Source organism: Neophocaena asiaeorientalis, unplaced genomic scaffold, assembly GCF_003031525.2.
Source record: "Neophocaena asiaeorientalis asiaeorientalis breed wild unplaced genomic scaffold, Neophocaena_asiaeorientalis_V1.1 scaffold439, whole genome shotgun sequence".
Classification (NCBI taxonomy): domain Eukaryota; kingdom Metazoa; phylum Chordata; class Mammalia; order Artiodactyla; family Phocoenidae; genus Neophocaena; species Neophocaena asiaeorientalis.
The window spans coordinates 370,456-393,717 of NW_020173943.1; the positions used below are offsets into that span (position 1 = coordinate 370,456).

Genomic DNA, 23,262 nt, shown 5'->3' on the forward strand with positions numbered 1-23,262 from the left:
TTTCCAGGAGAATGACTCAGCCTTGGCACCATACTCTCTCCATTACAGGATTCCCAGGAACTCGGCAAGAATGGGCATGGGTGACCAAATAGGCATATATCCACATAAACACACAACAGTTAACAAAATGCAAACCTCCAGAACACTGGATGTAAGGGCTCCAGATAGAGCTGAGAATGCCTCCCTTCTGGGTAAAAGCTACGCTCTAATATCACCCCTACAACAAACGGTCTCTGTATCTTATTCCAAAAGTACCCAGGATTCCTTCTGTTCAACCACAGTCTGGAAAGAACACAAAGGAGGCACCTTCTCAAAAAGCCAGAATTGATTTTAGGAGGCTCAGCAAAGCCAGGGATGAAGTGTTCAGGGAGGAGCAGGAAGAGTCAGCCCCTGCTCCAGAATCCCCTGTTGAACACAGCTTTGGACTTTTGTGATTTTGTTTTCAAGTCTCCCTAATTACCATCAACAGGAGCTGCTTACTTATCAGATTTGGGGCCATCTGAGATGAAAAGCTAAGTCTTACACAGGAACAGTGAGCTGGAGGAGAGCATCATCTATCGGGTTCTTTCCCCTCCAAGAAGGATACAATTCTAATTCTAAACCCCCAGTGACTATGACACCAAGTACACACCAGAAGGAGACAATGTGGTTTGGTTAGTTAGTAACCAACACAGAAGGGACTAGCTACAAACATCCCAATCATAAATCAGGAGTCAAAGGCCTACCATGTGCCTGGCTCAGGAAAGAGGAACCATGAGTTTACAAGAAATTGGTACATAATAGGGACTTTCCTGGTGGTCCAGTGGTTAAGAATCCACCTTCCAATGTAGGGGACGCGGGTTCGATCCCTGGTCAGGGAACTAAGATCCCACATGCCGCAGGGCAACTAAGCCTGCGCGCTCAAGAGCCCATGTGGCACAACTAGAGAAGCCCATGTGCCGCAACGAAGAACCCGCATGCCACAATGAAAGATCTCGCATACATCAACTAAGACCCAACACAGCCAAATAAATAAATATTTTTTTAAAAAAAGGATTTCGGAATCTTAAAAAGAAAAAGAAATTGGTATATGATAACTTGGTAGTGTAAAGCATAGATTACCAGGGGTTGGCAAACTGTTTCTATGGGCTACATACGGTCTCTGTTGCATATTCCTCTTTTTTCTTTTTAACAATGCTTTTAAAATATGAAACCTATTCTTACAATACATACAAAATCAGGCCTCACGGGCAAGTCTGCTAATTGCTAGACTAGGCTAGTAACTCCATTCACTATCTGCAAGGTCTCAAACCTGGACCAATAGCACTCTTCACATTCTACTTTCCATAGAAGATGGGCAGCAAGAGTCTTATCTGAAAGTTAACCAAAGAAAACTGGACCAGATCATCATACACAGTAGCCTATTCCCTTCCTAAATAAAGGCAGTGGGGGAAAAAAAGGTAATAAGCTTAGACCACTAACCATCTATTCCCCAAAGGCTCATTCAGATACCAGAAAGGCCCTGGGCCAAGCTGACTCCCCTGCAATAGCAGGCCCCAGACCAAAGGCTGAATCAAGGATTGTGGGGCCCCTAGGCCTCTGGCTCAAACCCCTGGCCTTGAAGAGCAAGAGGCATGCATGAAGAAGAAAGAAAAAGGGCACCTTCCTAGCCGGCCTATTAAGGGCTAAAGAAACAAAGGGACATAAGTGGCTTGTTTCCCTCCCTATCCCCTTAGAAAACATTTGGAAAATAAAAGAAAATCAAGTTGGAGCTGCCAAACTCAGCGGGAGGGACAGCTAAGAATGAAACTAATGCCAACCACAAAGTTCCAAGGCTAAAGACCTCCATTAGTGGCCAACACTGCACACAAGCCTTTCTCCTCTGGACAAGGTCTAGGATCTTCAGGATCCAGTTAGCACTTTTCTCACAAGGAAGTGGTGAAAAGAAACAACCATTCAAGAGTGGCCACCTTCTAACCTCCCACTTCACACCCTGGCTCCTCATACTTGCCCCTCCTGTAGAAAAAGAAAAAAAGAAAAAAAAAACATATGTGCGAAAGTATGTGTACTCTAAAAGTCAACTACTACTAAGAACTGTGGGCTTTTGGATACAAGGGATACACCAACAGCTAATGCTCAGATGCAGACCTTTCCTCCTCCCTAGCTTCCAGATTCTTCCCCCAGGAGACAGAAGGCTTCTAGGGAATCTAGCCTGACTCAAGGGAGGGAACAGGAGAAGAGATGCCTTCAAATCAATTCAGCAGCTATTAAGCACCTGCAAAGTGTGGGGCAGGGTGCTGGGCACTGAGAATACAGAGATTATGACAAGCCCCTACTTCAAAGCGTTCCCCATCTAGTAGTGAAAAGATGTAATTATTGGATCCCAAAGAATGCAGTGTGTGCTATATCCACCCTGAAGCTCCCAGTCACCTTTCTCTTCAAATAAAAAGTTCCTTTGGAGGCTGGGAGGAGAAAAGAAACCAGGATACCCTCTTAGCACTGCCTGGTTCTCCACACTAAGCACCTTCTTGTGCTCCTGGGAAGACTGGGAGCAAAGCCCTCTTTCCAATCATAAAAGGAATTTATTCTCTAATTGGGGTGCCACATACAAAACAGTGGGAAATAATAGAAGACCACACTGTGATATGGTGCCAGGGCTTACAAGAGAGTTTGGGGTACTCTGAAAGTACAGGAGCAGCAAGGGCTGGGACCTAGCCAGATGTAAAGGCCATCCAGCTGAAGCAGGAAGTGGAGAATCAGCAGTCTTCAGTTCCAAAGCACCTTGCCTTGGACACAAGGCAGGGTCCCAGCCCAGCATTTCTATATGGAACTGAGGAATGAAGCCACCAGGTCCTTGGGCTCTTACTCACCAACTCCCTGTAATGTTTCCACTAACTAAATGCCTTGGTGTCCACAGCATTACTCACTTTCCATCCTGTCCTATCCTTTCTCTCCCACCACCACTGGTATGCAGATGCCTAGCCAGTGAACTTGAGCTCTAAAGAGAGCTGCTTACCTCCCTGGGGTCCAGTTAGTTTCTGTGAACCTCACCCCTTCCTCTAGTACTTGAAGTGGGGAGTGGCGCATAACTCCCATCTCATCCAGGCCCAATAACCAAGTTTAGAGGATGCTCAATTGAGCTGTTTGGGTCACCTTTACTTCCAGCTACAAATGGAGTGGAAATAGCCCTAGACAAAATCTCAGCTCAGCTTAGCTATATTCATGCTGTGTTGGCATGGGCATAGGCCTCCGTTTCTTAGGCTCAGTTTTCTCAGATGTAACATGGAGAGGCTTCAGTTAGGGATGTAGTTATCAACCCTGGCCCAAAATTAGAATATCCTACGGGAGCTCTTAAAAAATACTGAGGCCCAAAGCCCTAAGCCAAAACATGAATCAGAGTCTACAACATGCTTCCACAAGCTGGCCAAGACCAACTAACTGTATAGGCAAGCTGGACTTCCCCAATGGATCAGAAGGCTGTTCCCATGCAGAACTCAACACCCTACTATAAGAAGGGCAGCCCTAACAGTTAAACTCCACCTTCATTCTAGCCCTTAGGGCCACTAGGGTCATGAGTTCAAATTTCCCCCTTTTCCCAACCTTGCTTCAAATCCACAATAAAAGAATTCAAATGCATCAGCACTAGTAAATTCAACCTCACATGCTTTGACATTAAGCAAGCATTATGATCTTTCCTTCTTCTAAAAGACCAGGCTTATCTGCCATTACAAACTGGGTTTCTCCATTGCCACATCTGGTCTCCATGGCCCAACTTTAAGGACCTCACACTCTACACAATGGGAATGGTGACAAGGGAGAGCTGTTCCTCCTGCTTCCACAGCCTTTGACTGCTCTAGTGACACACTGCTTAGTGACAGTGTCACATTCCTGAGGGCTTACCAACTACTTGTGACCAGGAACTATCTGGCCAGAGACTACACTAAACTGTCTACACCTCATGATGCCATTCTATTGCCTGTTTCTGGGGGGCTGCCCAAGTACTACCTTTCCAGAGCACCTCTTCCTTCCTTACCCAGATCAGGCCAGGTCTGACTCTTGCCACCCTTGCCTGCCCAACCGTCTACCCAATTATGCTGCATAACATTTCCAAGGCCTTTCTATGAAGGGTTCTCCTCTAAGGCCAGGTGTAGCTGATCACTCCCAACCTCTCAGAGCTGGCAGAGTTGCCTTTTGGCCCAGTATCCCACAGAATGAGAACATTTCTGAGATGTGTGCCACAATCCCCCTAACCCAAGGTGGGGCAGACCAGCCTCCATTGTTGAGGGAATGTAACATCTCTGAATAAATCACAGACTTGAGGAGCAGGAATGGCGCTCAGAGATTAGCCAAACCAACTCCTCGTAGAACAGACTGTGGTCCCAAAAGGGGCAAGGGCCTGGTCAAGACTGCCCTGGGAAGCTAGCAGCAGAGCTCAGACTAAACTCCAGCTCTCCAACTTCAGAAGAGTGCTCTTTCCACAATTCCCCAGTACCTCTTCCACTAACGCTCCAACCAAGGTCCAAACAAGACTCTACATTAGCTAGGCTGAAGCAATCCCCAAACAATTCTCACTTCCTAACAAGCAACATCTATGTGTCTAAGAGCAAGGTAAAGCCAAGTAAGTTATTGGCCCAACCAGGTGGAAAGCTCAACTAGCCTTGAAGGCAGTGGTCTGACATTAGCAAGAAGGGTAACATACGAAGCCAGATACAAAACAAGTGTCAGGCCAGGCCCCAAGCAAGCAGAACACAAACATGGCAGGTGGACATCCACACACAGATCCCAACTACTACAATTCTCTCTAAACTTTATTCTTCACTCATGATCTTTTAGGAGAGACTAAAGGGATGTTGAGCAACTATTAGAACAGGGGAAGGACCTGATGTTTAAAGCTGAAACTTCTTTTCTAGTCTCAAAACTCTGGCCTAATCATGACTAGAGCTTAAGTCCAGGCCTTTATGAAACAACACTCATCTCCCCTTTCTACACCCCCTACCCCATGCAAAGTCTAAAACCAAAGTCTAATGTTTCCCACTGAACTCTTGTGCTCCTTATCCATTAGCTGAGTGATTTCTGCAGTCACTTAACCTCTCTGAGCCTCAGTTTCCCCATATGAAAAAGCGGGGGTAATAATTCCTAACCTTAAATTCCATATATATGTGTTAGCATATGGTATTTGTCTCTCTCTTTCTGACTTACTTCACTCTGTATGACAGACTCTAGGTCTATCCACCTCATTACAAACCTGCCAACTGGAGAGAGTTAATGAATATCAAATGACATAATAATAATAGTGGTAAAAAGGGTTTTGACAACTACAATGCATATCACAAATGTAAAGATTATCAGTATTTGTGTTGGGGACGTTTTTTTTGGTCCAGACATGGGTGAGTACAGCTAGGAACACTGAAAAATAATTGCTGGGCAATGCCAGCCAACCTATAAAGGGATTCCTTCAATTCACATCTGACAGGGCCATTTTAAACAGGGAACTACTTGGACAGCAGGCAGCTACCCTCTAAACTTATAACTCCCTCCCAGATTCCTAACCAAAAAATTCCCTTTTCTGGGCTGCTCAACAGCTAGAGGTTCCAGCGGAACTTGCCCAGAGAGGTCTCTAGTAGTTCTTTCAAGATTTCTTCAGTCTTGTCTCTTTCTGACAAAGGCTAGATCCCAGCAGGGGGGGGCGGGATTGAGAACTGTTCCAATCCTCCCTGGAATAACAGTCCATATAGGGCAATCTCACACATGGTCTTTCCTAGCTCCATCCTTTGAATGGTTGCCTCTCTCCCAATCCCAGTCTTATAAATTTGTCACACCTGCCTGAGTTCATAGGCTGGAGGGATGGTCACAGAGGGCATAAATGATCTGCGAAGTAGAAGCCCATCATTTTCCTTGCTCCAGAAGCCAAAGTTCACCATTATTCTTTTGGTTAAGGTCAGTTATCCACATCAATGTAAGAATAATACCCTGTGGATAACTCAGCAGTAGCAATCTAACCACTTCACTTCGAGTTTTTTTTTGGAAATATTTATGTAACTAACTATGTCTTGTTTGGACTATCAGAAGAGCCAAGGGAGTTTGCATTCCCTGGGCTCATATGGCTTAAGACAGGCAGTCCACACATAGCTAGGAGAAGAATGTTTTGTTATGGATAGTTGAGAGCCAATTATATTTCAATGCATCATTCGTCCCAAATGGTCTATAAATGATCTGTTCCACAGAAGTGAACTTTTCCTGATAACTGAGGCTTACCCTTTTAAGGATCATAACCATTCTTAATGGTGAGGTGAAAGCCTTTCAACCACTGAACACATTTTACTGCTTTTGTCAACAGAGGGTGAGAAAATATGATTTACACTTCTCTGAGCACCTGAATCCTATATGCTTGATTTTCTATAGAACTAACATTCGAGGGCTTTTTAATGTATTCTTATCCAAGTTTCCCACCAGCACTGAGGATTATCATCCCCACTTTACCGATGAAGAATGGGAGGTTAAGGAACTTCCAAAAGGTCACACAGCTAATATGTGTTGAAACACATATCTTCCTACAAGCCTGACCTACAATAAATTCCTGAAGATACTTTGGATCCAAGCCTTCTCAAGTAGTGCAAGGAATTCTTTAAAATGTCATTCCCTTGCCCTTTTTAGAGTCTGACCTCAGAACCTTGCTCTCCCTGCCCCACAAGGATTCAGAAAGCTCCAATCACTCAATTTGCAGGCAGCTTCCTGTTTGTCTAAAGGGGAAAGAATAATGCCTGCAGTGGCCTGTAGTAGGCCTGGCCTAATCAAGGTCAACCTCTGGCGGCAGAGGCTCTAGGATTAAAGGCTGGGCAAGCATAAGCTCTGCTCCACCCACCGTGAAAGTCTGGGAACTAAGAAGACAAGAGAAGGGTGGGGCATGCCATGAGTGAGCAGAAGAGAGCCTGCATTTCTGGTAATCCTGCTTCTCCTTGCCTGTCCTGGCTTCGATCAGTACCCTCAATCTAACAAGCTTCTAAGAGTAGGAGTGGCCACTGGGCTAGATTTTTTTTAATATACTGTGTACAGCTGACCCTTGAACAACATGGCTTTCAACTGTGCTGGTCCACTTATAAGCGAGTATTTTTCAATAAAAACATACCACAGTACCACACAATCTGCAGTTGGCTGAATCTGTGGTTGGTTGGTTGAATATGCGGATGTCGAACCAGGGATATGGAAGGCCAACTGTAAAGTTATATGCCATTTCGACTGGCAGAACACGGTGGTGGTGGGGAGCCTATGACCTCCCTATTGTTCAAGGGTCAACTGTATTTATTTGTATTTCAAAAAACACTATCTTTCTCAGCTCTTCAACAGGATGCCTCAGCTATAGCTGAGCACTCTGCAGAATTCCACTTTTCTGCCACTTGGACAAGATCCCTGGTAAGTATGGGGTGAGGGGATTCTAATCCAGCTTCACTGCTCTTCTCTGGGGAAGACTGGAAAGGCATGTGCACACCAACAAAAAACACAGCTTCTTTCCTCAACCTCAGATAGCTATAGCAGCCAGAGGTCTTCTGAGGAACAGGGTTCTCAGTCAGGTACTGTTTGGAATCAAACTATCCCAAACTGGCAAAACCACAGAAGAGGGAGAGGGCCACGTTAAGCACAGAAAAGTGGTTTACCCTACCACAAATCACTCCACTCAGATCACTTAGGCATGGGTGAAATCACAGCAATCTCTAAATGTGGGGCCTACTGAGCTTGAAAAGGGGAACAGCTTTCATCATCCTGTCCTTCATCCCAACAGAAGGGTCCACAACTCCCTCCTTCTCCAGAAAGCCTTCTCTCTCAGGCAGGCAAGCCCTTACAATGTTCTCTTTATTTTCCATTCAATGAAGAATATGAGCCCTTTTCATTTGTGAAACACTTTTAAGTGCTTTTAAGTGTTCCACCCACTTGATAATTTGATTATTAATGAGCCCATATAGATGTTAAAATCTGATTTGATATGAAAAGATGGCCACCACATAGTAAGTTTAAAAAAACAAGTTGCAGAACAGTATGGATTTATATTATGTGTGTATTTAAAGTTATATGTGTATAAATGCATTTAAAAAGGAGTCTAAGTTCATATAACTAACTAGGTCACATAAATGTTGGTTCTCTCTGGAGAATAGAGTCAGGGCAGAAAACAGGGGATTTTGTATTTTTCAGTGTTGTTTTATTTCTCACAGCAAATACGTATTAGTTTCACAATGAAAAAACACAAATCAAAAATTGTAAAATAAATAAAGTCTGGTTTTATTTAAGTCTGCCCTACCAAAAAGCACAGACTATGTTTGTTTCTATTCTTCGTACGGTGTCTAGCTCAGCACTATAAGAACAGATGGAAAAAGTCCTTTAAAGACCAGATAACCTTCAGAGGCTCTTGCTATTTTAGGCCACCCAACCCTATCTAGTAAGCCTAAACCTATACCTCCCAAATGCTGGCCACACCCCTCTCTCAAGGGAATGTGTGGGAGGAAGAATACCTCCTATTGCTCCCCAGATTAGCCTACCTTGACTAAAACAGGCCGAATTCTGCAAAGATATGCAGTCTGGGACCTAAGGCAGCCTGGGTGATGGTGGTGGCAGTGGTGGTGACAACAGCAGCAACAGCAGAACACAGCTGCTGGGTGCCCCAACATGATGATCTACAGCATTTCCCTGCTGTCCTTCTCTGGCCCTACCCATCTCTAAGCAGAGGAGCCAACTCAATCCTTAAACCTTGGGAGTACAAACCTCTCAGGATTAGATTACACAATGCAGTCCTGCAATGCTGGCCATGCCACAATGAGCAGCACACATACAAAAAAAGTAAATTTTAAAAGCTGGGTAATGCTTCAACTTTGTACTCTAGGGCCAAACTCTGGGTTGCTTCACAAACGCAGATAGAAATGCTTGCACGGCTACCTGTTAAAATCCACTAAAAACTTTGATTTGAATATTCTCCCTTGCTGTGAACACTACTGCATTGTGTGAAGACATGGGAAAAGGGAATGGAAATTAGCTATGAACAAGCTGGTCACTCACACACAGGTAAACAGGTTCTTCAAGGCGCACAAGAGGGAAAACTCCTCCCCATTTCTTGGCACTACTTAGCTCCACTCTGCCAGGGCCCAGCTGGGTCCACATTAGGTAATTTCCAGTGGGTCCCTGAAATTGTTGTTTGGCTTTCTAGTAGACCTAGCCAAAGGAGTCTGTGCAAGACAATTCCAACTTGACAATAGTAGCTATTAATGTATTTATTCAACAAATATTTGTCGAGCACCTCCTCTATGTCAAGCACTGTGCTAGGTACTGGGGATAAAATGGGAAACTGTCCCTGTTCTCAAGAAGCTTACATCCTCAGTGGGCTAAGCTGATAGAATGAAAACAACACACTCCTGAGAGTCTTGGCTTCTGCCCCAGACTCTCTACATGACCTTGAGCAAGTCTCTTCACCTTGTTGTGTTTTATAGTTGACAAAGATCTTCCATAGATTCAGGTAATTTGCTTCTTTTATAAAACATAAAATTCTGGGGTGGATTCGGGGTTTTCAAATGGCCAGGACAGCAGCAAGAAGCCATGGGTAGTATGTGGAGAAAATAAAAGTCACACTAGATGGAGGAGAATCTCTATCCAAAGACCCTGAATGTTCCCCATGAGCTATTTGCCCAAGACAGGTGGGATGGGCAGGCCTTTGAAGAGCATGTAGTCAGTGACAGACACAGAGTCCTGTCCTTCTAACAGTACATGGCTGGTTTGAGGCCAGAAGGCCTGAAAGGTGCCCAGTTTCACTGAAGCTTCTATAAATACTTCCACCTCCAGCTGAAGAGACATTAGGAAACCCTCTACTCTAGTACCACTCATTTGTTGCTAAAGAGCTGAAGAGAAGGTGGTACCTCCCTCCCCGACCACTTGTGGCCATTTTTTAGTAGGGCTGTACTGGGGCCAGTTGGAGCCATGCTGCCCAGGTAAGTGGGGAGATAGGGACTTCCCTGCATACCTCCCACTAAAAGCATCAGGTTGTGGCACACCTATGGGAATGCTTGCTCGGGGAAACTCTAGCATCTGACGTTATGGGCTCAGAAGCTTGATGAGCAACACACATAGAGCAGAACTTTAAAAGGCCAACTGGAACAAAAATTATGGGGTGTCATGGACCTACCCTCCCTCCCCTGTGCCCCACACCTCACAGAGCACTTCCAGGTGCATTAGTGCCCGAATCTTCACCATAACCCTAAGAAGTAGGGTGCTATTACCCTTTCCATTTTACAGATGGGAAATCGAGATCTGGAATGGTTTGAGAAGTCTATTCTGGTGTGTCAAGGCCAGCAAGACTCTCTCTCAGGGCTCTCCACCCTATAGATGCTAATGCATCTTCCCTTCTCCAACGTGTATTTTCTCTATTATCAGTACCTAGTATGTCCTACCAGGTGCTCATCCAACACTGTTGGATCCCTTGCATACATTACTGCTGCTTCCCCTTCTCCATGTCTGTCACTGACTATGCACTCTTCAAAGGCCTGCCCATCCCTAACCATCTCCACAACAGCCCCTTCTTGAAGCAGGAGGAGTTAGAAACTTTCAAATCCACAAGTTTACTAAAGGGGAAAGCATGGGAGCCCAGGTGGCTTCAATACCACATGGTAAGTATCATAACAGAAATTCTTACAAGGTACAGTGGGCACACAGAAGATAGTACAACTAATACTACCTGGGAGTACTAAAGAAAGTATCCAGTGGAGGTGTCATGGAGTGAGGGGAGGGGAGGAAGAGACACTTGACATTTCAAGTTGAAAGAAGAAACATATGCTAAAGCTGAAAGACATAAGAGGTATGGCTTACTTGGGGAAACTTAATCCCACAAAGCTACAGCATAGCGTACATGTGGGGCCAAGTGGGACCTGAGTCTGGAGAGAGAGCTAGGATGGAGCCTGGTATCAAAGGGCTCTCCATATATACCATGCTAAGGGGTTTAGATTTTCTCTTGTTCACATTCACTGCAGTGTTATAAATACTGGCAAATGCTGGGAGTAATCTAAATGACCGGCAAAAGGGGAATGGTTAGTAAATTATGACATAGTCATTGGACGGAATTTTGTAAAGGCATTAAAATGTTCATTTTTAAAAACTAAATAGCATTTACCTAAGTTTTTAGTGATATGTTAAATAGGGATAAAGAAGTAAGATTTTTTTATGTACAATACGATTATACCATGGAAAACTAAGGTACATATATGAGATGTGATGAGAAATACACATAAACAATAACTGCTATGTTAAAATGGTGGACTTATGGAAGATGTCTCCCTCTATTTTCTAAACTCTGTCATATGCCATGTTGGGTTTTATAAAAAGGAGAAGTATAAAAATAACCACTCTTCTTCTATTTGACTCCTCTTTCCTTCTCCCCTTCTCTCTCCTCTACCGGTTTCCCTACTCTCCCTCACCAACAGCATTTCTAATCTACCAACTGTGACTGGAATCCTTAACAACACATGTGAGGCCCCTAGGAAGGAAAGGCTGCCAGCAAGGTGGCTACTCCAAGCAGCAAGTTCCTGCATGGTCCAGAGGCCGTTCCAGCTCAATGCTGGAGAAGAATCTTCCACCCAAAAGCATTGTCCAGCTTTACCCAACTAAGTCTTCTCTGATTAAACTTCCCTAAGAACTTATTCCCAAAGGAAAGAAGACAGACGCCAAGAAGACTTCTATCTTGCCCTCACTCCAGGAGGCTCAGGGCAGGTGAAGATCACGTTCATGGCCAACTCCTAGGTGGTTGATATACAGCCGGGGATCCTTGTACAAAATGTCGGTGAGGAGGAAGAAGAAGGGTGAAAACAGATCCAGCCAAGGGCACACCATCTCCAGGAACTAGCTTATGCCTCATCAGCCTATCACTCCCTCATGGGAAATTCAGAAATCCCTCCCCTTTCATCTACAGGTCTAACACCACAGGAAGCCATATTCACAAAATGCAGGATAAGTTGAAGGCTGAACACTAGGCCTATGGCAATCTCCCTCACTAGAAATTTCTCCCCTTCGCTCCACCCAAGACCACATCACCTAGCTCTCCTGATCCAAGGGCAACAAAGGCACCAGTGACTCTGACAGAAGAAGGGGAAGGGGAGCTTAGCAATGTAAGACTCAGCCAAAAGCAATTTCATAACCCTAAGGAGAGGGATGTTGTGGGGGAAGGGAGTAGAGGAAGTCAAATCTCATTTGCATTTCAGTTTTGGTTTGTTTCTTGGTCTTCTCCTTCCCTACTGGAACAATGACCAATTCAAGGGTCTTCTATTCTTCCTGGAGTCACCAATGACCCAAAATAGCCAGCAACTTTACTCTGCAGGCTGAACTCAAAGGCCCCACCCCCAAGGCACTCAGTTAACAGTTGTCTCTCCAAGCCAGGATACCCATGGCAAGCTCTGTGGTAGGTGGATCTAACATGCCTAAGGAGAACTCACTGAAATAGAGAGGGCTACTTACACTTTGATAGCTGGGGGGGGAAATGACACTCCCAATACCATTCTAAAGAGGAAAGAGCAACTTCTCCAAATAGTCACTGTTCTCTGTTCTGTTACACTCTTTCCAAGAACCTCTTACTATCTTCTTAAAGACTAGGCACAAATAATCAGAATGTCAGAAAAAGCCAATGTTCTCATTTTACAGATATGAAAACTAAGGCCCATAAAAGTGACCTGCCCAAGGTCACACAGGCAGAGACTAAAAACCAAATATCCTGATTCGGTCTGTTATTCTTTTTGTTGTACCATTTCTACTCAAAAGCATTTAAAAAAAAATTCCAGACAAGTGCTCCAAGCTGTGTCAAAAGCTAAGCTCTTCTAAGCTAGGGCTAGACAGCTCAGTACTGGAGATAAGAGGCAGAGGGACGCTGGAAGCAGCCGGCTCAGGAAAGTCAATTGAGAAGCCTAGGCAAACGAAAGGCACACTTAAAGAACTCAGCAACTGGAAGGCTTTACTTACTCCAAAGGAGTAATTTCAGATGCTGAGAGCCCAACCGCGCCCCACCCCACCCCCACACTCTGAGCCTTTCCAGGCTGAGCAAGACTACTCTTAGGCTATCAGAGATCTAAGTAAGAAGCTAGACGGAGGTGACCAGGCAGAGTAAGGAGGGCAATGAGAGATAAGAAAGCAGGGTGGAGAAATCACAGTCATTCCAAAGCTCTCTCATCTTCCTCTCTCCTTTCTCACTGGCCCCCACCCTGGCCCCAACAAAGAGCCTCACCTCCTGCTCCAAACAAAACCCAAAGAAGGAGAAAATAAAAGTTTGCAGATGGCACTATGTAAACATGAGGAAGGTGTTCCCTGTACCAAAGAAGAACAAGGCACTAGTTGAGGTGGCAAAGGCATTTGAGGGGGGAAAATATAGCCAAATAAGGCATACTTGACTGGTAAGGAATCATCAGGAAAGGTTCCAGAAGCTGACGTCGCAGGGAGGAAGCCTTTAGTCATTGGTTTCCTCTGGCAACTGGCCTAAGGCCAGGCGGCAAACTCCCAACCTTAGGAAAATGCCCAGGCTATGGTAGAAAGAAAGGCAACTAAGGCTAAATTTTCCCCAGGCCCTCTTCAGGTCCTGCTGGAGCACCTCTCCAAGTACCAGCAGAGGGGTGTAGTATAACGCTGAAGCAAAGTGGCAGATGTCCTCACCAAGCATATGCTAGATTGGCCAAGGCCCAGGTGCCAAGAAGAGTAAGGAACCTGAGGAAAAGGGCTCTACTCCAGTTATATATTTCTGATATTGTTGGTATTTTCAAGTTAGAGAAAAGAAAAATTCAAACATAAAATGTTAAGTTACTTTTGCTCTCAACAAGGGAACTTCTATGGGTTAGTCAATCTCCCAGGAATATCTGCAAGGATAATTGGAGAGACGTTTGGCTCACTTAAAACCCTTGAAGATAGCAAAGATTTGTACACCTTAACTAAAGACAACCAAATTGGCTATTACCTTGACCCCCACCCTCCAACTGCATACCACAGTTTAGTCAACCCCAGTTAAAGATTACAACAGGTATACAACAGGTATATAGGAATACTCTTGGTATACTTCATCTAACCTTCAGGCTGAGATTTCTGAAAAAGGACAGGGGTGTGGGAGGGGTGAGGGGCAGATTAGACCAAAACAGTAAGATCAGGAACCTTATCTAAATATACTTCAGTGGAGAAAAACGAGCCTTGACCTTTCCCAGGTATTTAAGGGAGGCCAGGACTAAAGATAGGGAAGGAAATGCTGACCAAGCCCGATAGGTATGCCTTATTCCCCCTCCTATCTGCCAAATAAATATCCAGGAAAGGATTTCTCAGGATTATACTTTGTTACGTATGACCAAATGCCCACATCTCAACTTTTCTCTCATTAGACCCGGATTGATACCCTGCCCACACAAAATATCTACCAAATTCCCACATAGAACGGTCCCCAGGGACAGGAAGAAACTTCAACCTTTGAAGTCACCTATCACAGGAGTTACCTGGCAAAGCATTACTACTAAGCAAACACAGTGGTAGGTCACCATACCAGTGGCCTAGGAGCTAACTCAACACTTACCTTATGCCACAACAAACCCACTGAAAGGAGCATCAAATCTGGTTCTGTCATCAGGCACAGCTGAAGAGCTGTGCTTTGAAAGTTACCCAAAAGTTCTTTCTTCAAGTTTAAGGCCCAGATGCTCCAGCTGGGTCCTGGCCAGAAAATTCCACACTCTTCAACCTATCACAATCACACACGAAGAAATCCTCCCCTCATTTACATCCTTTCTCAAATACCTATGTCATAGCAAAGCCACTGAGAGAACTAAAAGCTGGTTTTAGGCTGCTGACCTAAAGAGAGTAATCACTAAGCTCTATTCCTTGGTTTAGCTCACATGGAAACATGAAGGAAGGAGCTGCTCACATACCCACTTGGGCAACAAAGACAACAAAATTTGTTTTAGTTAATTCACCGGATTCTGGAAAACCCAAGGTAGAGTCTCCCCCAACAGACCCCTTCAGAAGGGGTTTGCCAGTTGAGACAGGACTGTTGGCTCCAACTGACCCTATAAAAAGCAACTTGGTCTATGCTGACATGTACTCTGTGGCTTGTACAATCCACAATCCCTTCAAACAATCAGCACATCAAGCCTTCCTTCATTTCAGACAAACTCATTTTCAAGAGAACACTGGCATAGGGCCACTTGGTTTACACCCACATACCAAAACTACACCACTGTCCCACCCAGAAAAGCCACTGCCCCCAAGTGTACACATCCTCTAAGGCCCTGTTCATGCCCCAATAAACTCCCTCCTTCTCAAAATCTATAGAAAATGTCATGTACACACTTTTGTCAAACTGTTTTTAAGTGAGTTAGCCCTAAATCTCCAGTTAAATAGGAGATCTATGAAGGCAGCAATTGTATCCTCCTTTCATTTATTTGTATCCCTTATAGTAAATAGTACCTAGTAACCACTCAAATAACAGTGAGAATGCAGCTGCCTGCCTTCATTCTTACCATCCTACCTAGCACAGGGTTGGGCACATAGTAGTTCCATAAATAATAATAACTAACATTTGCATAGCACTGATTAGATAGATGCTAGGCACAGTTCTAAGCACTTTATAGGAATTGCCCTGTTTAATCCTTACAACAACCCTACGAGATAGGTACTACCATTATCTTCACTTTACAGTTGAGGAAAATGAAGCACATAAGTTAAGTAACTTGCCCAAGGCTACAAAACTAGTTGGTCACAGAGCTGGGATTTGAATCCAAGCAGTCTGGTTCTAGAGTTCGTGCTTTTCACCAGTACTCTATGTTCCCTTTCTATAAAGGCCTAAAAAGTCCTTTTTTTGGCTAGCTACCTTCATCAGCCTTGGCCTACAAAACCTAAAGGTGAGTAGTGAGGGTTGAGGCCAGGACACTCCAGTCTGTATTCAAATGGTTGCAAAGCAGAAAATAGTGTCGCCAAAGTGGAAGAAAGTACCATAATATTCACCTAGCTCAAGGAACAAGACAAGCTGGAGCACTGAGTCAGAATACAAAGAGGTCAGAGCTCAAAATTTTAAATGGCAAAGAGAAAGTGGGGAACTTGGGTGAGGGGCAGGCAGGAAGAGAAAAAAGTCATTTTCAGGCCCCAGAAGAAGTGAGTCACCCGCTGACTGAAACTTGCTACAGCAGAAGCTATTTAGGGGAACTCCACTGTGGCCATATTGTTAATGTAATCACCACAGAGCCAATTCTCTGGACGTCTGTGTCCCATGGATGAAAAGAATCATCCTTCCAAGTCAGGCAAGTCCAGTGAGAGATCACTAACTTGGGAATCAGGAAAGCCAAGTTCTCCTTTCAAAACTGTTACCGAGGGACTTCCCTGGTGGTGCAGTGGTTAAGAATCCACCTGCCAATGCAGGGCACACGGGTTCGAGCCCTGGTCCGGGAAGATCGCACATGCCGTGGAGCAACTAAGCCCGTGCACCACAACTACTGAGCCTGCACTCTAGAGCCCATGAGCCACAACTACTGAGCACGCATGCCACAACTAACGAAGCCCATGTGCCTAGAGCCCGTGCTCCGCAACAAGAGAAGCTACCACAATGAGAAGCCCGCGCACCGCAATGAAGAGTAGTCCCCGCTCGCCGCAACTAGAGAAAGCCCGCGCGCAGCAACAAAGACCCAACACAGCCATAAATTAATTAATTAATTAATTGGTAAGGATAATCACAGCTATCATAAAAAAAAAACCTGTTACCAACTTCATGTGATCCTGAACAAGCTGGCTAACCTTTCCAGGTATGAATATGGGAAAGAAATAACTCTACTCAATAAAGACTCTTACTGGGACGTCCCTGGTGGTCCAGTGGTTACAAATCCGCCTTCCAATGCAGGGAACGTGTATTTGATCCCTGGTCGGGGAATTAAGATGCAACATGTTGCAGGGCAACTAAGCCCGCACACCGCAACTACTGAGCCCGCGCACTCTGGAGCCTGTGTGCCACAACTAGAGAGAAGCCTGCACGCCACAACGAAGAGCGAGCATGCATGCCACAATGAAAAGATCCTGCGTGCTGCAACTAAGACCCGACGCAGCCAATTTTATATATATATATAAATATATATATAAATAAAAAAAATCCCTGGTGGTCCAGTGGTTACAAATCCGCCTTCCAATGCAGGGAACGTGTATTTGATCCCTGGTCGGGGAATTAAGATGCAACATGTTGCAGGGCAACTAAGCCCGCACACCGCAACTACTGAGCCCGCGCACTCTGGAGCCTGTGTGCCACAACTAGAGAGAAGCCCACACTCTGCAACGAAGAGCTCATGTGCTGCAACAGAAGATCCCGCATGCCGCAACTAAGAGCCGACACAGCCAATAAATAAATAAAAATATATACATATATATATTTAAATAAAGACTCTTAAAGCTGTGAAGTCTAGCCTCAAGCAGGAAAACATAGCTAGTCTCCTCTCCTTACCTCCCTTCAGTGCACATATCTACTTTCCACCACACTTTACAGCCAAAGCAAAACACTTACCTTCCTGGGAAGTGCTACAAAGAATCCCAAAAGCAAGGTCAGAGCCTGAACCATCTCAATTATCTCCATACAAAGTAACCTTTGAGATGAGCTCTACATACTCAGAACCACTGCTCTTCCCAGGACCATTTTAACACTATGGTCAAGTCACCCACAGCGCAAAGGGCGAAAACACTGAGCACACTGCATCAAGTGCCATTTAAAAGGCAGACATTCAAAATTCCTCCCCTAATCTGGGACCAAGCAAGTTGGATTTTAGTCATAGCCTTATTACCAGTTCATTCAAATTACTTCTGTTTCTTGGGCTTTGGTATCCCCATCTAAAATATAAACTAAACTTAAACTACGAAGTTTAAGGCCAGCTCCTTTGCTCTGTGATTCAACACTCCTGTGAGAAACCCAGACCACTCAGAACAATCAGCTAAAAGGGAAGCTTAAGGCTAAGGAAGCTCTTGGTCATTGTAAATACAGATGCATTTGAAATGCTGCACCCCACAACAGCCAGCCTTCAGCTCATTGGTGATAGATACCTTAGGAGGTCGGTTTATACCCACCAGCTCCTCACTGTCTACCAGTATATCTAACTACCACACAGGTTAAAAGTAAACTTGAAATATAACTCAGTAGCTTCCTGGCCTCTCAGCGACAGGCAAGGAGAAGAAATGGGGGGAAACCCAGGAGGTTTTCTGAGTGTTTGTCTGAGGCTCTTCAGTCAACCCACAGCCTTCACAATATAGTCTCAGTTGGTTTCCTTCTTGTTCCTCAGACATAGCCCACAGACATAGGCCATAGTCCGTAGCCCCAAGAGGAAACGGCCAAGAACACTCATGCCAGTGTTCGTGTCAGAGCTACTAATGAGAAAAACCAATTCCCAAGCTAGAAACTCTCTATTCTGAACCCAGTACCCAGGAAGAAACAGCACTCCAGAGGTGTAGGGAGACAAGAGGATACATTTTAGCAAGTGCTGTTGAACTTTGTATTCTCAGCATAGCCTAGCACACTGCCTGGTACAAAGAAGGCACTCAAATGTTAAGGAAAGGATGTCTGAAGGAATAGACGTACCAATGGGAGGCTTGAGGTTGTACCATCAAGGCTTTCAAGAACATCAGTACTGGAAGGGTCCCTAGAATGTATCTATTACTAGTACAGTTCTCTCATGACAAGCTGGAGAGACTGAGGGCCTGAAGAAAGACCTTGCCTAAAGGCCCACTTCATTTAGATCACTTTACTGAGGACAGGGAAGATGTTCTTCTTACATGGAAAGAGAAGAAGAAAAATTATCAGGTCAGTGTTACCTGCCGTTTCCCAACACCCACCTACCAAATCAATGGAGTCCTGAGCTAACCCTCCAAGTGACTGCTCCTACACCACAAATCAGAACCTGAAATTGAAAAGTTTTTCAGCTCTATCAAGCATTAAATAGGAGGAGGGGGGCTTCCCTGGTGGCGCAGTGGTTGGGAGTCTGCCTGCCGATGCGGGGGACAAGGGTTCGTGCCCTGGTCCGAGAGGGTCCCACATGCCGTGGAGCGGCTGAGCCTGCGCATCCAGAGCCTGTGTTCCGCAGCGGGAGAGGCCGCAGCAGTGAGAGGCCCGCGTACAGCAAAAAAAAATAGTCTTCCTTTAAAAAAAAAATAGGAGGAGGAATGAACAGCAAAACCAGTCAGTCACGACAAGACCACCTCCTTCACTTGACCAACAGACTTCCCCAAAAGAGATCACCTTTGTACTGTTTTTTCTTCGGGGGAAGAAGAGTAGAGTGAGGTAGCAGGGAGAAAATATCATGAGTTAGGAAAGATATACATGATAAACTCAGTTCTATCTTTGAAAGATCAGAAACAGACTGTTCCCAACCTGTAATGATGCCAATTTTCAGCAACACTAGCCGTGAAAGACCCAATCCTAGTAGTGTTGGTAGACAGATATTCTCCCTTCTGGGGACCTTGAGTTTTGAAATTCCAGTGATGGGGATTCCCAGGAAACTACAAAGGGACCTAGATATCCTGTTGCCAAGTAACACTTAGAAAAGATTTCAGAATAAATGTAGCTGTCAACTCATCTCATCCCTCTAGACAGAATTGGAATTGGAGTCAGAGAAATAGACCAGATGACCTCTAAATGTCCCTTCCAGCTCCACCATTCAGTAAAGCAATCTCCTGAGAGAAGGAAGGAAGAGAAAAGTAAGAAGAATACCCTCAAGGGCTTCCCTGGTGGCACAGTGGTTGGTAGTCCGCCTGCCAATGTAGGGGGCACGGCTTCCATCCCTGGTCCGGGAAGATCCCACATGCCGCGGAGCAACTAAGCCCATGGGCCACAACTACTGAGCCTGCACTCTAGAGCCCGTGAGCCACAACTACTGGGCCCACGCACCACAACTACTAAAGCCCATGAGCCTAGAGCCTGTGCTCTGTAACAAGAGAAGACCCCACAATAAGAAGCCTGCACACGGCAACGAAGAATAGCCCCCGCTCGCCATAACTAGAGAAAGCCTGCATGCAGCAACGAAGACCCAACACAGCCAAAACTAAAGAAAATTTTTTTAAAAGTTTTAAAAAAAGAACACCCTTAAAACAAGCTATTGTTACAGGCAGCTAGATAATAATGAAGAGTTAGCAGACTTGTGATCAATACCATCTCTGTCACCCACTCATAGAGCAACCTTCCCTTCTCCAAGTCTTATATAGAGTATAGATTAGTTGGTACCTTCGAGGGTCCCACAAAGGCTCTCTTGCCACACTAGCCCCTCTCTTCCCGGAGAGCTATTCAAGGAGAAGCCTAAAGGAAATCCCCAAGATGGTTCCTGCTCTATCATCTAAACTTTCACAGAGGGCCAAGTGAACTGGAGAACCGAAGAAGTGGACAAATGCAGGATCCAAAGAGTAGTCTCTCTCACATAACCTCCATTCCTGATCCTTTGTCCACCCCTGAAGTCTACAGGCAGGGAAGGGTTAAGAGACTGATATTCTGCCTCCTATTCAGCAAGTACCACTTTAGTGCCACTCGAGTGGCTCAAGTAATGCTAGGAATGGCAGGAGAATAAACAGTCCACACAGCCCCTGTTAAAGTTTAGCTGAATGCAGACCCAGAAGCCTTCAGATACTTCAAGGAGCTGGACTCCTTACATCTGCTCACATGGATGGTCCCATCAATGACCATTTGATCACCTTTCCCCTGACCTGTTGAGCTAGAGCTAAAAACTCAGCAAACTGAAGAGGTTTTACGAAGACTGATCCTCTAACTAAGTCCCAGATTCAAATCCTAGCTTCACTACTGATTTGCTGCATCATTCTAGGTCAGTCCCTCCTATCTGTGGGTCTCAGTTTCGCCATCTATACAATGAGAACAATTGGACTTGACAATTGTGAAGAGCCTTTTCGACTCTAGTAAACCAAAAACTCAAGAACACCTTGAAAATTCAAAACCATCACGTTTTAGGGAATCCAAGAGTCCCAAAGACTTTGTGATCTAAAAAAGCTAAAGAGGGTAGGGAGGGGAAAAAAAACTTTTTTTTTTGTTTTACAACTGTCTTATCATCATCACAAAGTATAGACAGTAGTTAATAAACTTCTTCATTCTGGCTACTAAAGCAGACTCAGGAAACTGGCAAGTAGAAGCACAGAATCCAAGAACTGGTTGGGGGGATGGGCGTGTAGAGGGGCATGTTTTAACAGATTTAAAGGTAGCTGGGTGACTAAGGGAGAAAATTGGCTGTAAAAGTGAAACTAACCCTAGACAGACTGTAGATATCGTTCATATGAATGAATGGATTTGATTTTTCCACTACCTTCCCTATCTGTCATACTCCAGAAATAGCTTAAAGCACACTAGTTTAGAAGGAATAGAGAATAAGGAATTTTTTCTCTTCATTAAAGTTACTAGCTGGTATGCAGTGAACTAGAGTGTGCCCCTGGATGCCTCAGCATTGGGATAAGGAATGAGAAAAGTAACATGAGGCACTTTGTGACACCTCAAACTCTCACCAGGAGACCACACAAATGCCAACCTTGGTTACTTTGCCCAAATCATCCACTTCCTTTTATCTGAGGACCAGAAGTCCTGAGAATAGGGGCCAATTTGCTTTGCGCAAGAGAGGGGGCTCAACTTCAAAAATCCTTCACTGAGTTAGAATAGAGGGTCAATGGAATGAGCATCAAAAAGCACAGACCCCGATCTTGGTTCTGTCACCATGTGCCCTTAGGTGGTAAGTCCTTTCCTGTTAGGCCTAAATATCCTCATTAGTTGAGAGAGAGAGAGATACTAGATAGTGTCTGAGATCCCTTTCAGGTTAAGATTCTATGGTCTTAACAGGCATGATATAGTTGTTTCTCCTAAAAGTTGACCATTCCTTACTTGGGACAGGTCCCATTGCCCAGGTGGGCTCAGGAATTTCGTAACCATCGCAACATGGTGGGGAGGGAGATTAAGAGTCAGGTAGGGGGTGTAACGCTGAGACTTTTTCAGGCAGGGTCGTCCTTTGTCCTTGAAGCACCATTGTCCTTGGAGCACCACAATTCCTTGAGCCAAACAGCATAGGAAATTCTCCAAATCTGCCAGTCTATCAAAATTCAGCCCTCTCCTTCCAACACGATTCAAGTTTCAATCTGTATAAAACTACTTTCAGTATTCAAGTACTTTCAGTACCCTAGGCCTGACCTCAAACAGCTCATACTCCAATCTCTCCACAGCAGGAAAAAGATCACCATGCTGTCTTCTTTGCCACTTTTGACTGAGATAGGATGGTTTAGATAACTTTGAAATAATTTCCAGGCCCATTAAGTTGCACGTAAATGAGAGATATCTCAGGATTGAACAGGAGACATGTCACTAAAGAAAAGCGGTTGTGGGGCACAGTCTATTCCCAGAGATCCACCCACCTATTTAGGCAAAGCCACATCTGAAGAGGAGTCAAAGAGTCAACCACAGAGAGATAAAGCCAAAGAGAGGCTCCTGGAAGGATTTTTATAATCCTCTGTGATAGCAGAGACTGCCCTCCCCCCTTTTCAAAACCATTCTGTCTCACTTTGTGTGTATGTGGGGCGGTAGAGGGGGGTGTGTGGAAAAGCCCCATGTCATAAAACCATTAGCAGCTGAAAAGAGAGAGATGGTAGAAGTACACACTTGTTGAAAACTTGGTGTTTTTGAAGGACAGGTTCTGGAAAGGCAACAATGACTTCGCAGTAAGGCTGGAACACAGCAATGTGGCAACTAAAGCTCAGCACACACCAAAAGAACTGGGCCCCCCACTCCTCTCTTTCAGGGACCCTCAGTCCTTCTCAAGGCTACTAGTCACTATCTCAGCTCTACAAGGCTCAGGCAGTCCTAGGGAGAGGGGTCTGGGATAACTGCATAGCCTAATCCAGTGCAACAAGTTGCCTGGCCTAAGGGACTCAAGCCAGGGTGGTCACCCAGCTTTCCTGAGCAAGGGAAGAGCCTCAGCAGCCATTTGGCATGACTTGCACAAAAGCAAGCAGGGCTCATTATTCAGGCACACCCCTCCCCCCTCCCTCCTGGGCATCCGGCCCCCCCTAGGCCCCACTCCCAGGAGGCTTCTTCTCTTCTCAAAACAGCCAGTAGGGTGGAGACCAGATCCTTAGAAGCTACCACCACCCTAGAAAGGTGTGGCCCCACTGGAGAGTCCACACCTCACAGAATAGTACGGAGTGAATAGGAGGAAATAGAGAGCCAGTAAGTAATGGGAAAGGCAGGGGTTTGGCGAGTGGAGAAGAGGAAGAAACCAGTCTTCTTCTCCCCCACCCCCCCCCCACCCC

General features: G+C 45.1%; 1 protein-coding gene across 2 annotated transcripts in view; it reads right to left on the bottom strand.

Annotated features, from left to right (window-relative positions):
* MSN (moesin) overlaps window positions 1-23,262 on the bottom strand; it is a 67,698-nt gene that overhangs the window by 43,532 nt on the left and 904 nt on the right. The window lies entirely within an intron of this gene.